This window comes from Paramisgurnus dabryanus, chromosome 4, assembly GCF_030506205.2.
Source record: "Paramisgurnus dabryanus chromosome 4, PD_genome_1.1, whole genome shotgun sequence".
Classification (NCBI taxonomy): Eukaryota; Metazoa; Chordata; class Actinopteri; order Cypriniformes; family Cobitidae; genus Paramisgurnus; species Paramisgurnus dabryanus.
The window spans coordinates 44,506,675-44,518,810 of record NC_133340.1 but is presented as its reverse complement, the minus strand read 5'-3'; the positions used below and the strand labels follow the sequence as shown (position 1 = coordinate 44,518,810).

The window sequence follows — 12,136 nt, the reverse complement described above, 5'->3', positions numbered from 1 at the left end:
TTAAATCCGTTAATGTGTGCAGGAGATTTGCTTTGGGGACTTTGGAGGAGCACAGAAATAGGCCTACATGAAAATGTCTTCAGACAAAGCAATTTTACAACAAAGTGAGTATTTTGTGCAAAACATGAATGTATAACTGATTTTAAAGAATTTTGTAATGTGTTCTGTATGTATATTCTAGAATGTATTCTGTAAACATTAGTTTCTGCACTACTTAGTTATTAGTTGTTTTTTAATAATGCATTTTTTTTCCATTTTTTTTTTATTGACAGAAAAGTTCAATATTTCCATCTGAAGGTCTGACCGAGGATCATATCACCTCCTTACAGCTACTGGTTCATAATTTTCTGCTGTTATTATGTGAAAACCAACATGGCTTTTGGATTGAAATGAAGTCAAACTTGTTTGTATGAACTGAAGCATCCCATAACCTGTGTATATAAACATCTGTACTTTTTATATACATTGGGAATGTGCTTTTTAGTTGTCTCGGATGTTAATATATGTCAATCTAATTAACACTTAAATGCATGATACATTGAGACAAGTTTTCTGTCATAAATGTTGATCAGATGACATTTAAAAAAAATCCTTAAAAGGGATAGTTCGGCCAAAAATGATATTAAACCCATGATTTACTCACCCCCAAGCTGTCCGAGTTGCATATGTTCATCGTTTTTCAGACAAACACATTTTCGGATATATTATAAAATGCTTTAGATCTTTCAGTTGATTAAATGTAATGTTACGGGGTCCACCCATAGTCCACGACCTTCAAGTCCAAAAAAAGTGCGTCCATCCTTCACAAATTAAATCCAAACGGCTCCAGGATGATAAACAAAGGTCTTCTGAGGGTAATCCGCGCTGTGTTGATTTGTGTATTGATATATTTAAAACTTTATTAACGAAAATAAATACCTTCTGGTAGCGCCGCTATCTTAGTCGCGTCCGCATTCAGGACAGAGTATTAGCGTAGTGTACGCACTTTTCTTAGTGACGTATGACAAATTCGGAGGGCGGGGGCACAGAGCAGCAGCAGAGTAGCCTCCGTAAGCTCTCATCCTGAATGCGGACGCGACTAAGATGGCGGCGCTACCGGAAGGTATTTATTTTCGTTAATAAAGTTTTAAATATGGATATTTCTACAATAACACCGCTCGGATTACCCTCAGAAGACCTTTGTTTATCATCCTGGAGCCGTTTGGATTTAATTTGTGAAGGATGGACGCACTTTTTTTGGACTTGAAGGTCGTGGACTATGGGTGGACCCCGTAACATTACATTTAATCAACTGAAAGATCTAAAACATTTTATAAAATATCCGGAAATGTGTTTGTCTGAAAAACGATGGACATATGCAACTCGGACAGCTTGGGGGTGAGTAAATCATGGGTTTAATATCATTTTTGGCCGAACTATCCCTTTAGCAGTTTTATAATGAGAATGATAGATTACACTGCTGTATTGTTACATTTTAAAAACTGTTTAAAATAAAGTTTTTTTTGTCCCAAGAGTACCAATATGTTGCTATCTTTACATTTACCATATTAACACCATAGTATTAAAAAATATAACACTACATTGGAGTTAACAAATTACACCAAGGGAGTTAACAAATTACACCGAGGGAGTTAATTTTTAACAAATAAAAAATATTTAACACCAATTAGTGTAAATTTATAGTTAGATTTTTAACTCTTCATAGAGTCAATGCTAACACTTTTAAAGAGTCAATCTGCTAACACTTTCAAAAGTGTTGAAATTAACTCTTATAGAGTTATTCTGAGGTTCCAGATTTTGCTGTGCTCTTGGCAGCCTCTCTTACCATTTTTTCCTGTTTTCTCATCAATTTTAGGTGGATGCCCTGGTCTTAGTAATGTCAATCTTGTGCCATATTTTCTCCACTTGTTGATTATTGTTTTTACAGTAATCCATGGACCAGACAGAGATGGTGGCCTGTGCCGGACAGGAAATGCTTTGCTTGCAGCTGATCTTTCTGCCTCTGATGGCACCACAGTGGAATAAGGTGAAGTCACTGATGATAAAAATGGCTCTTATGAATTTATATACACGGTAACCTGTGAGGGCCGCTTCGCCCTTTCCCTGAAACTGTATGATCAGCACATTAAAGGAAGCCCATTCAGTATACGTGCCAACAAATCAACAGACATCTCCCTGACAGCAGATGGAGACAAAAGACGTCTCAAATCTCCAGGAAGCAGCCGTGTGAATCAACATGCCATCAAGAGGCCTGCCAGCATGTATAGCACAGGCAAACGAAAAGAAAACCCGATTGAAGATGACCTTTCGAATCGGTATGTGAGCACACATGATTTTTCTGTTCATCTATTTGACTCTTAAATCACAAGGATTAATCCAATATTATGGATTATTCAATTGTTTAATTAAAACATATATAGTAGTGGGTTGTAAATTATCAACATTTATTCAGATGGAATATATATATATATATATATATATATATATATATATATATATGGTAACACTTTATTTTACGACCCGCAAAGTACCGCGTAATTAAACTGAATTTACAGCGTATCTATTTATAACAACAGGGTAGGTATGTCACGGTTTATGAATACATTGTTTCCTTCTGATTCACATGGCTGTGTTGTGTAGTGGTGTCTGTGTGTGTGGGTGTGTTTGGCACTTACCTCCAGCGCACCTGATGATCATCATTCGCTCCAGCTGCAGCTCATCAACTCACCTATTTATACTCATTCAGTTCTCGTGTTCTTTGTCAGATCGTTCCGGATGTCTAGCTGTTGGTGAGGTCTCGTGCTGTGTGTTCCTGTCTTCCGTGTTCCTGCTCTCGTGTTCGTGATCGTGTTTTGGATTTGGATTTGGATATCACTCGGGAGTTTCACTGTCTTTACGCTGGCCACCTCAACTGCCTGTGTCACCCGCTCTGCTGCTCGCATTATTCATTTCACTCTGTTTTCAATAAAACTCTTAACTTGCATTTGCTTCCTCTCATGTTTCGTGACAGAACGATCTGACCACATCATGGAAGCAGCGAGTTCAAATATTTCATCCATGGAGGAGTTCTTCAATCGCAGCAATAGACGAATGGAGTCTCAAGAACGTAATCTTTGTGAGACTGGTCGTGCTGTTCAGGCGTTGGTGGCACAGGTATCGGAGCTCACCCAACAATTTCAACAACTTCAGATGCCCACTGCGCCGCCCACACCGCCTGTTCAACCCATACCACCGGATAACAACACGTCCTCGGAGCCCCGCCTACCGATTCCCGAATCTTACGCTGGTGAGCCGAATTTTTGTAGAGCTTTTCTAACACGTTGCTCAATGCATTTTTCTTTGCAACCTAGAACCTTCAACAACGAACAGACCAAGGTGGCGTTTGTGTTAACCCTTTTGACGGGTAAGGCGGAGCTCTGGGGAACGGCGGTGTGGGAGAACCAGGATCCATGCTGCGCCTCATTCCAGACACTATCCGAAGAGATGAAGCGAGTCTTTGATCGGGCTCTCGCTGGTAGGGAAGCGGCTCGTCTACTGGCGGAGTTGAAGCAAGGAGAGCGGTCAGTTTCTGATTATTCGATTGAGTTCAGAACTCTTGCTGCTGAGTGTCATTGGAATGAGGAGGCGCAGTGGGACATGTTCCTGCATGGGTTGGCTGACCGCGTCCATCGGGAGATCTACACCACGGAGTTACCCACTACACTCAACGGACTCATTGAACTGGCCTTAAGAGTCGACTCCCGGTTGACTCGTATGAATCGCAGAGTCAAGCCCAGCTCCGGTATCAGCAGAACGGAGGAAGTTCGAGTCACTGGTGGAGACGTGGTCAGCCCTGTCTACGATCCCGAGCCCATGCAGGTGGGTCGAGCCCGACTCTCCCGGGAGGAAAAGGAGCGGCGGAGGTCCCAGGGCCTTTGTTTATATTGCGGTGGAACTGGTCACTTTGCCTATAACTGTCCCGTAAAAGGTCCAGCCCGGTAGTAAATTCGAGGCTACTATCGGGCGGGGTCTCAGCCGAAAAGTCCTCATCTACATCTACGTTCCTCCCGGTGAGACTGAGGTGGTCAGCACGTCATCACGATTGTCGAGCACTGGTGGATTCAGGGGCAGAAGGTAATTTCATGGACCGTTCATTTGCTGTCAAACACCAGATCCCCTTCAGACCTCTCTCACGTCAGATTTCAGTTCATGCACTCAACGGACAAGATCTTCCCACCATTTTTTCTGTCACTGAGGAAATCACACTCATCACCTCGGGCAATCACACTGAAGCTATCTCATTTTACATTCTGGACACACCTTTGGCTCCTGTTGTACTTGGACATCCCTGGCTAACATTACACAACCCCAAAGTGGACTGGCAGACTAATTCAGTGTGTGCTTGGAGTGTTAAGTGTCATGAGTCTTGTCTTGTTTCTGCTTGTTCGTCTGTGCCTCTGTCTGTGTTTCAGGAGGAGGCAGTGGATTTATCTAACGTGCCCGCGGAGTACCACGACCTGAAGGAAGTGTTCAGTAAGTCTCGTGCTGCTTCTCTCCCTCCGCATCGTCCCTATGACTGTGCTATTGAGTTAATGTCAGGTAAGTCTCCGCCTAAAGGCAAGTTATATTCACTTTCGATTCCCGAAAGGGAGGCTATGGAGAAATACATTTCTGATTCTCTAGCAAACAGGTTCATCCGCCCTTCCTCTTCTCCGGCGGGGGCGGGGTTCTTTTTTGTGGGGAAGAAGGATGGTACCCTGCGACCTTGCATTGACTACCGAGGGTTGAACAACATCACGGTCAAGAATACTTATCCTTTACCGTTGATGTCTTCAGCTTTCGAGAGGTTGCAGGGAGCATCCGTCTTTACAAAATTGGACTTACGTAATGCTTATCATTTGGTCCGCATAAGGGAGGGGGATGAATGGAAAACTGCTTTTAACACCCCTCGCGGCCATTTTGAATATTTGGTGATGCCTTTCGGATTATCAAATTCGCCAGCAGTTTTCCAGGCACTCGTCAATGATGTGTTGCGAGATATGGTTGACCAGTTCATATATGTCTACCTGGATGACATATTGATTTTTTCTTCATCTCTCCAGGAACATGTGCAACACGTCAGACGAGTGCTTCAGAGGTTGCTAGAGAATGGGCTTTTTGTCAAGGCGGAGAAATGCGAGTTCCACGCACAGTCGGTACCATTTCTGGGGTACATCATCTCTACTGAGGGAGTGCGTATGGATCCTGAAAGGGTTAAGGCTGTGGTAGATTGGCCAAGTCCAGATTCCCGTAAGGCCCTGCAGAGGTTTCTGGGGTTCGCTAATTTTTACCGGCGGTTTATTCGCAATTTCAGCCAGCTAGCCGCACCTCTGACTGCCTTGACCTCTCCACGAACTACGTTCAGGTGGTCAGACGCAGCTGAGGCTGCGTTTGCCAAACTGAAGGGTTGCTTTGTTTCAGCCCCCATTCTCATTTCCCCTGATCCTTCACGTCAGTTCGTGGTCGAGGTCGACGCGTCAGAGGTGGGGGTAGGAGCAGTGTTATCCCAACGCTCTTCCTCAGATGACAAGATGCACCCATGCGCGTTTTTTTCACATCGATTGTCTCCCGCGGAACGTAATTACGATATTGGTAATAGAGAGTTGCTGGCAGTCAAGTTAGCATTGGAGGAGTGGCGCCACTGGTTAGAAGGTTCCGGGGTACCTTTTATTGTCTGGACCGATCATAAGAACTTGGAATATATTAGAACGGCTAAAAGACTGAATTCCAGGCAGGCTCGGTGGGCACTTTTTTTCGGTCGTTTTGATTTTTCTCTCTCGTATCGTCCGGGTTCCAAAAACATCAAACCCGATTCTTTGTCACGCATTTTTTATCGTTCCGAACGCCTGTCTACTCCCGAGTGTATTTTACCAGAGAGGATAGTTATCTCTGCACTCGTATGGGAGGTCGAAGCGAGAGTCAAAGCGGCTCTAGAAGGGGTAACGCCTCCGGTCGGGTGCCCACCGAATCGCTTATTTGTGCCGGAGAAGTTAAGGTCCAATGTTATTCAGTGGGGTCTTTGTTCCAATGTTGCTTGTCATCCCGGAGTAAGTCGAACCAGATTTTTGGTCAAGCAACGATTCTGGTGGCCACGTATGGCTCGGGACATTCACAGTTTTGTTTTGGCTTGTTCGGTTTGTGCCAGCGGTAAGACTTCCAATCGTCCTCCTGATGGGTTACTTCGACCGCTGCCTGTCCCTTCGAGACCCTGGTCCCATATCGCTCTAGATTTTGTTACCGCCCTCCCGCCCTCCCAGGGCAACACGGTTGTTTTGACCGTGGTGGACCGATTCTCGAAGGCGACTCATTTCATTCCCTTGCCCAAATTACCATCAGCCAAGGAGACAGCGGTGATTGTCGTAAACCACGTCTTTTGCTTACATGGCCTCCCGACAGACGTGGTTTCCGACAGGGGTCCCCAGTTCGTGTCCAAATTTTGGCGTGAGTTTTGTAGATTACTAGGGGCGAGTTTTGTAGATTACTGTTAGCCTTTCCTCTGGGTTTCATCCCCAGACCAATGGTCAAACCGAGAGAGCCAACCAAGATTTGGAGAGAGTGTTGCGATGTCTGGTTTCCAAGAATCCTTCATCCTGGAGTCAACAGCTCTCTATGGTGGAGTACGCCCACAATTCTTTACCGGTATCATCTACGGGCCTATCGCCGTTTCAGTGTAGTGTAGGCTACCAACCACCTGTTTTTCCCAGTCTGGAATCCGAAGTTACGGTCCCCTCTGCTCACGCGTTTGTTCAGAGGTGTCGTCGTACCTGGACTAGAACCCGTGAGGTTTTACTCCAGGTGCGGGAGCGCACCAAGGCCAAAGCCGATCGCCACCGGTCTAGGCCTCCGAGATACGTCGTTGGTCAAAGAGTGTGGCTTTCTACCAAGAATATTCCTCTCCGATCCGTTTCTAATAAGTTAGCTCCCAAATTCATTGGCCCATTCAAGGTCACTAAAATCATTAATCCAGTGACTGTCCGCCTTAGTCTTCCTCCTGCGTACAGGAGAGTTCATCCCGCCTTCCATATTTCCAAAATTAAACCTGTGTTTTTGTCACGCCTTAATCCGCCTGCCCCGGTTCCCCCCCCCGCCTCGTCTCGTAGATGGGGAGACCACGTATTCGGTAAATCGTATTCTGGACTCTAGGCGGAGGGGACGCGGATTTCAGTACTTGGTGGATTGGGAAGGTTACGGTCCGGAGGAGAGAAGTTGGGTTCCTGCTCGGGACATACTGGATCACTCTCTTATCGAGGAATTCAATCGACAGGTAAAGGAGTCTGGGAACGCCAGGCGGCGTTCCTAAGAGGAGGGGTACTGTCACGGTTTATGAATACATTGTTTCCTTCTGATTCACATGGCTGTGTTGTGTAGTGGTGTCTGTGTGTGTGGGTGTGTTTGGCACTTACCTCCAGCGCACCTGATGATCATCATTCGCTCCAGCTGCAGCTCATCAACTCACCTATTTATACTCATTCAGTTCTCGTGTTCTTTGTCAGATCGTTCCGGATGTCTAGCTGTTGGTGAGGTCTCGTGCTGTGTGTTCCTGTCTTCCGTGTTCCTGCTCTCGTGTTCGTGATCGTGTTTTGGATTTGGATTTGGATATCACTCGGGAGTTTCACTGTCTTTACGCTGGCCACCTCAACTGCCTGTGTCACCCGCTCTGCTGCTCGCATTATTCATTTCACTCTGTTTTCAATAAAACTCTTAACTTGCATTTGCTTCCTCTCATGTTTCGTGACAAGGTAACCTGTAGGTATAAGGGAATAATATTTTAAGTTTGGGGTAATAAGGGGGTAAGAATATGAAGAATTATAAATTATTTATACTCTAAGTATTTTATAACAACAGGGTACCTATTGTAATATTACGTGGTATGTATGACTTAGTCAAGTCTATGGGGAAATTATGTTTTATTTATTTTTTATTGAGAATTTTTCATATTGACTACTGAATGTTGTATACAGTCAATGTCTACGAGCCACATCGGCAAATAAATATAACAGCATATCACTTTTATTTTAGTAGCCTATATTACTTGCTTTTAATAACAAAAGTCCAGCTGATTTAATGTGGTTATGTTTTTTTTAAGGGAAGTACAATAAAAATAGCAACTTATTCCCTATTTACCAGGAAACTCCTACATTTGCGGACATATTTGAAGTGGTGCTTTGCAATTTATTTACTGTAAACACAAGTATTTTAGCCAAATATAATTTATGCAATGGCAAACCAGAATGAAACAACAGCAGATATCAGCTCCCGCTAAAGCAAAAGACGACTACATGCGTAGGCTACTGCGCAGGTGTAGAACGCGCGGCCGTCTTCAGGAGGTTTGCTGGAACGCGATCCTGAGGTGAACTTTCTTTAAGAGGTTTTAAAAACGTTCTACACTGTGAAGTACAGCTGCGAGTGATGTTAGCAGGATCCGCATGCTGGATAAGGTGACTGGTTTTGTTAATACATGACTCACGCATTTCAAACAATGTTTTTCAAGAAAGTTGCTAACGGTATCAGGTTAGCTAGCACATAAGTAAGCCTAAAATTTATAAACGTAACTGGCTTAGAAAACTCTGTTTCTGTCAAGGCACAGCGAAGAAACATTTACTGAAGGCTTTCATTTATGTTTTTTATATGTAATGCAGAACAGCATTTGTGAGACGACATCAACTCATCATCCGAGTGGACAAGAACACCAACAGAGGAAGCCAAGCCGCAAAAACAATGAAAAATTGTCATGACTTTTTATTTTAAATAAAAGTTATGTGATAATAAACATTAAGTGTTGGCTTAATTATAGTGTTTTAAAGATGTTTTGAAATAAGTTGTTTTAAAATAAAAATAACAATATTCTGTATGTTTATGGTATTTACCCTATAACATTTATAACAAGAGGTGAACAAAGCACCACTTTAGTTTACAGCCCGCAAATATGTGAGTTACCTGGTACATACACAGAACAATCGGGGAATAAGCCCCACTTTAGTTTACAGCCCGCAAATATAAGAGTTACCTGGTACATACACAGAACAATCGGGGAATAAGCCCCACTTCAATTTACAGCCCGCAAATATGAGAGTTACCTGGTACATACACAGAACAATCGGGGAATAAGCCCCACTTCAATTTACAGCCCGCAAATATGTGAGTTACCTGGTACATACACAGAACAATGGGGGAATAAGCCCCACTTCAATTTACAGCCCGCAAATATAAGAGTTACCTGGTAACTCCTGTATACATATACAGATCAAAGAGGTACAAGTTGCTATTATTTTTATTGTGTGTTATATTTTATTTGCCGACGTGGCTTGTAGACATCAACTGTAGGCTATACAAAACACTTCATCAGGTAAGTAGCAAATATGAAAAAAAAAACATATTACACATAGACCATATTACCCATAGACGTAATTCATACATACCACGTAATATTACGATAGGTACCCTGTAGTTATGAAATACTTAGAGAATAATTTTCCATATATTCTTACCCCCTTATTACCCCAAACTTAAAATATTATTCCCTTATAACTAAAAGTACGTACTGTAGAGGTACTCTGTTGTTACAAATAGGTAAGCTGTAAATTCGGTTTAATTACGCGGTACTTTGCGGGTCGTAAAATAAAGTGTTACCGAGTATATTCCACAAATGCTGCTTGTTTTACGTATTTGTTATTAATCAAGCTCTTTTCTTGGATTCTCATACACCTAAATGATGAATAAATAAGAAGGCATAGGCAGAACAGTCTGTAGTTATTGACTATAAATCTTTAATCTGAAGTTGAACATAAACATATACATTCACCCCTTAGTTGCTGAGTAAATTACATAAATATCATAAGTAAATTACATCCTATTATGGTCTAATTTCATTCTTAATGTAGCAAAATCTCACATTTAGCTAATTTGAGGCTCTGCAATCTATGACATTTCTCATGTCGTTTTAGACATTTCTTTCCTTTTCATAGGTCCCCATTTTGCTGCAGTGAATCATAATAATGAAATAATTGTGACCGATTTTCATAATCATTCAGTGAAGGTAAAATGTACTCCTTTGGTACTTCACATTTCTACCCTATTAAGCTTTTTGGTGCTCAGTCCCGCTCTAAAATTAAACTTCAATCTTTCAATGTGTTATCCATTTGCAGGTGTTTAGTCCAGAGGGGAAGTTTCTTCTGAAGTTTGGGTGAAATGGGGAAGGAAATGGGCACTTCAATGCACCCACAGGTGTGGCAGTGGATGTCAATGGCAATATCATAGTGGCTGATTGGGGCAATAGACAAATACAGGTACTAATATGAAGGCTTAGACTGATTTATCGGTTAAAGTTGATTTAAAAGCAGTTTTTAAAAAACACCTATACCATTGCTAAAAAACAACATTATTTTGTGTATTTTGTGTAATACAATGTGTTTGCATGGTTTGTGGTTCAAAAACACATTATTTTCCACATACCGTACATTATTGTGGTTTCTCCATGCCCTGCCTTCCTGAAACACGTTGATTTTGTTCTAAACTCATTGTTCTGAAAGGCGCTGTGTCCTCCGATTTGTTGTGATTGGCCTGAAAACTACCAGCCGGAAAGTGACACTCCTTACCATATTTGGAAGATTACCTCCCAATGCAATACTGACAGGAGTTAATAGCGTCTTTACTACCTTATCCATGCAAGCCAAATCTGATCGAGAAAATGCAAATGACCAAGCTGATAGATCAACTTTACCAATGCAGCTTGAGCAAAACGTAACAGATTGGTAGGGTAGGGTCTGGAAACGCAAAGCATGCCGCACTGCCTTTTTTGGTCACTTTAAAAAAGGGCAGTGCGGCACGGCTTTTTATATTGCTAGGCAACCACCGAATCAGCTGTCTCGTCAATCAAATATTGAAGCGTGAGCGCTCTTTTGCTGTTAACTGTCATATTAACAGAAACTTTAAAATGAGGAAGCTTGACCTTGATCGAGGGTTAGTGAGTGGAGTATGGTTGTTTCAAACAACTGTAAACTTCTGTCACCACAACAAAAGGCCCGCCTCTCCCCAAATTCGATTGGACAATGGAAAGACACAAATGTCGATGTCGGGCACTTTTCCGCTCTCTGCACTTCTTCAAAAGCGCATGCTGCAGCAGGCGGCAAAAAATGCAAGGCGTTATAACGCTCTCTGCCCATAGAAAATCATTCAAGACAGGCGCCTGCAACTGCCATAAACGCGTTTGATGTGATCAGCCCCTAAGGATTACTAAAACATTAAAACCTTGTCTGCATTTGTGATCGTAGAAAAGACAAACAACAAGCGGTACTCTGCACTGCTCAAAACTTGAAAATATGAAAATATAGACTACTTACAGGCTGTAGGTCAGAAGCGGGCGGAATTATGATAATGACCGTCGTGTCCACTTCAACAGGCCCAGGAAGAAAACTCTTGCCTACAATCCGTGTGTTTGTTGTAGTCCAAGAAAAGAGATTTCAGTTGGAGACGATAACTCGCGTCATTGTTTACTTTGGAATTTGTACCTTTGCATATCGTTAACATGTACTAATACACATTTACACACCAAAGGAAAATTATTGCACATAATATCTCCTGCCTTTGTAAGTTATGTAGCAAGTTTCCAAACTATCATATGAACCATGCTAACAAATGAATCATATGAAATATCATATAAATATGCCCTTAGTCTTGCTACATTTTATGTTTAACATGTACTGTTAAAGACCAAACATTTAAAGTATCTGTATTATCTATCTGTGAAACTCCAGGTGTTTGACAGCAGTGGATCTTTCCTGTCCTATATCAATGCCTCCGCAGACCCTCTGTATGGCCCACAAGGATTGGCACTCACCTCAGATGGCCACGTTGTTGTGGCAGACTCTGGAAATCACTGTTTTAAAGTATATCGTTATCTTCAGTAACACTATTATATATACAATTGGATGAATGCACCAAATGGGACCTCACATCGCATTGCAGTTGTTTGTGGCCTCATCCATTACACAATTATTAAACAAAAGAACAGACTGATGAAAATGGGTTTCTGTACCCAAATATAAAACCCTATGCAAAACTAGACAATCTAACACTCAATGGTATCACTGGTTCTGCAGTTTAGGAACTTTGTATATTA

At 42.3% G+C, this 12,136-nt stretch overlaps 1 long non-coding RNA gene across 1 annotated transcript; it reads left to right on the top strand.

Moving 5' to 3' along the window:
* Positions 1–7,893: 7,893 nt before the first annotated feature.
* LOC141282088 (uncharacterized) lies at positions 7,894–8,790 on the top strand. The gene is made up of 2 exons (XR_012336657.1): positions 7,894–8,456; positions 8,658–8,790. It is a non-coding gene; the product is annotated as an uncharacterized lncRNA (long non-coding RNA).
* The last annotated feature ends 3,346 nt before the right edge of the window (positions 8,791–12,136 follow it).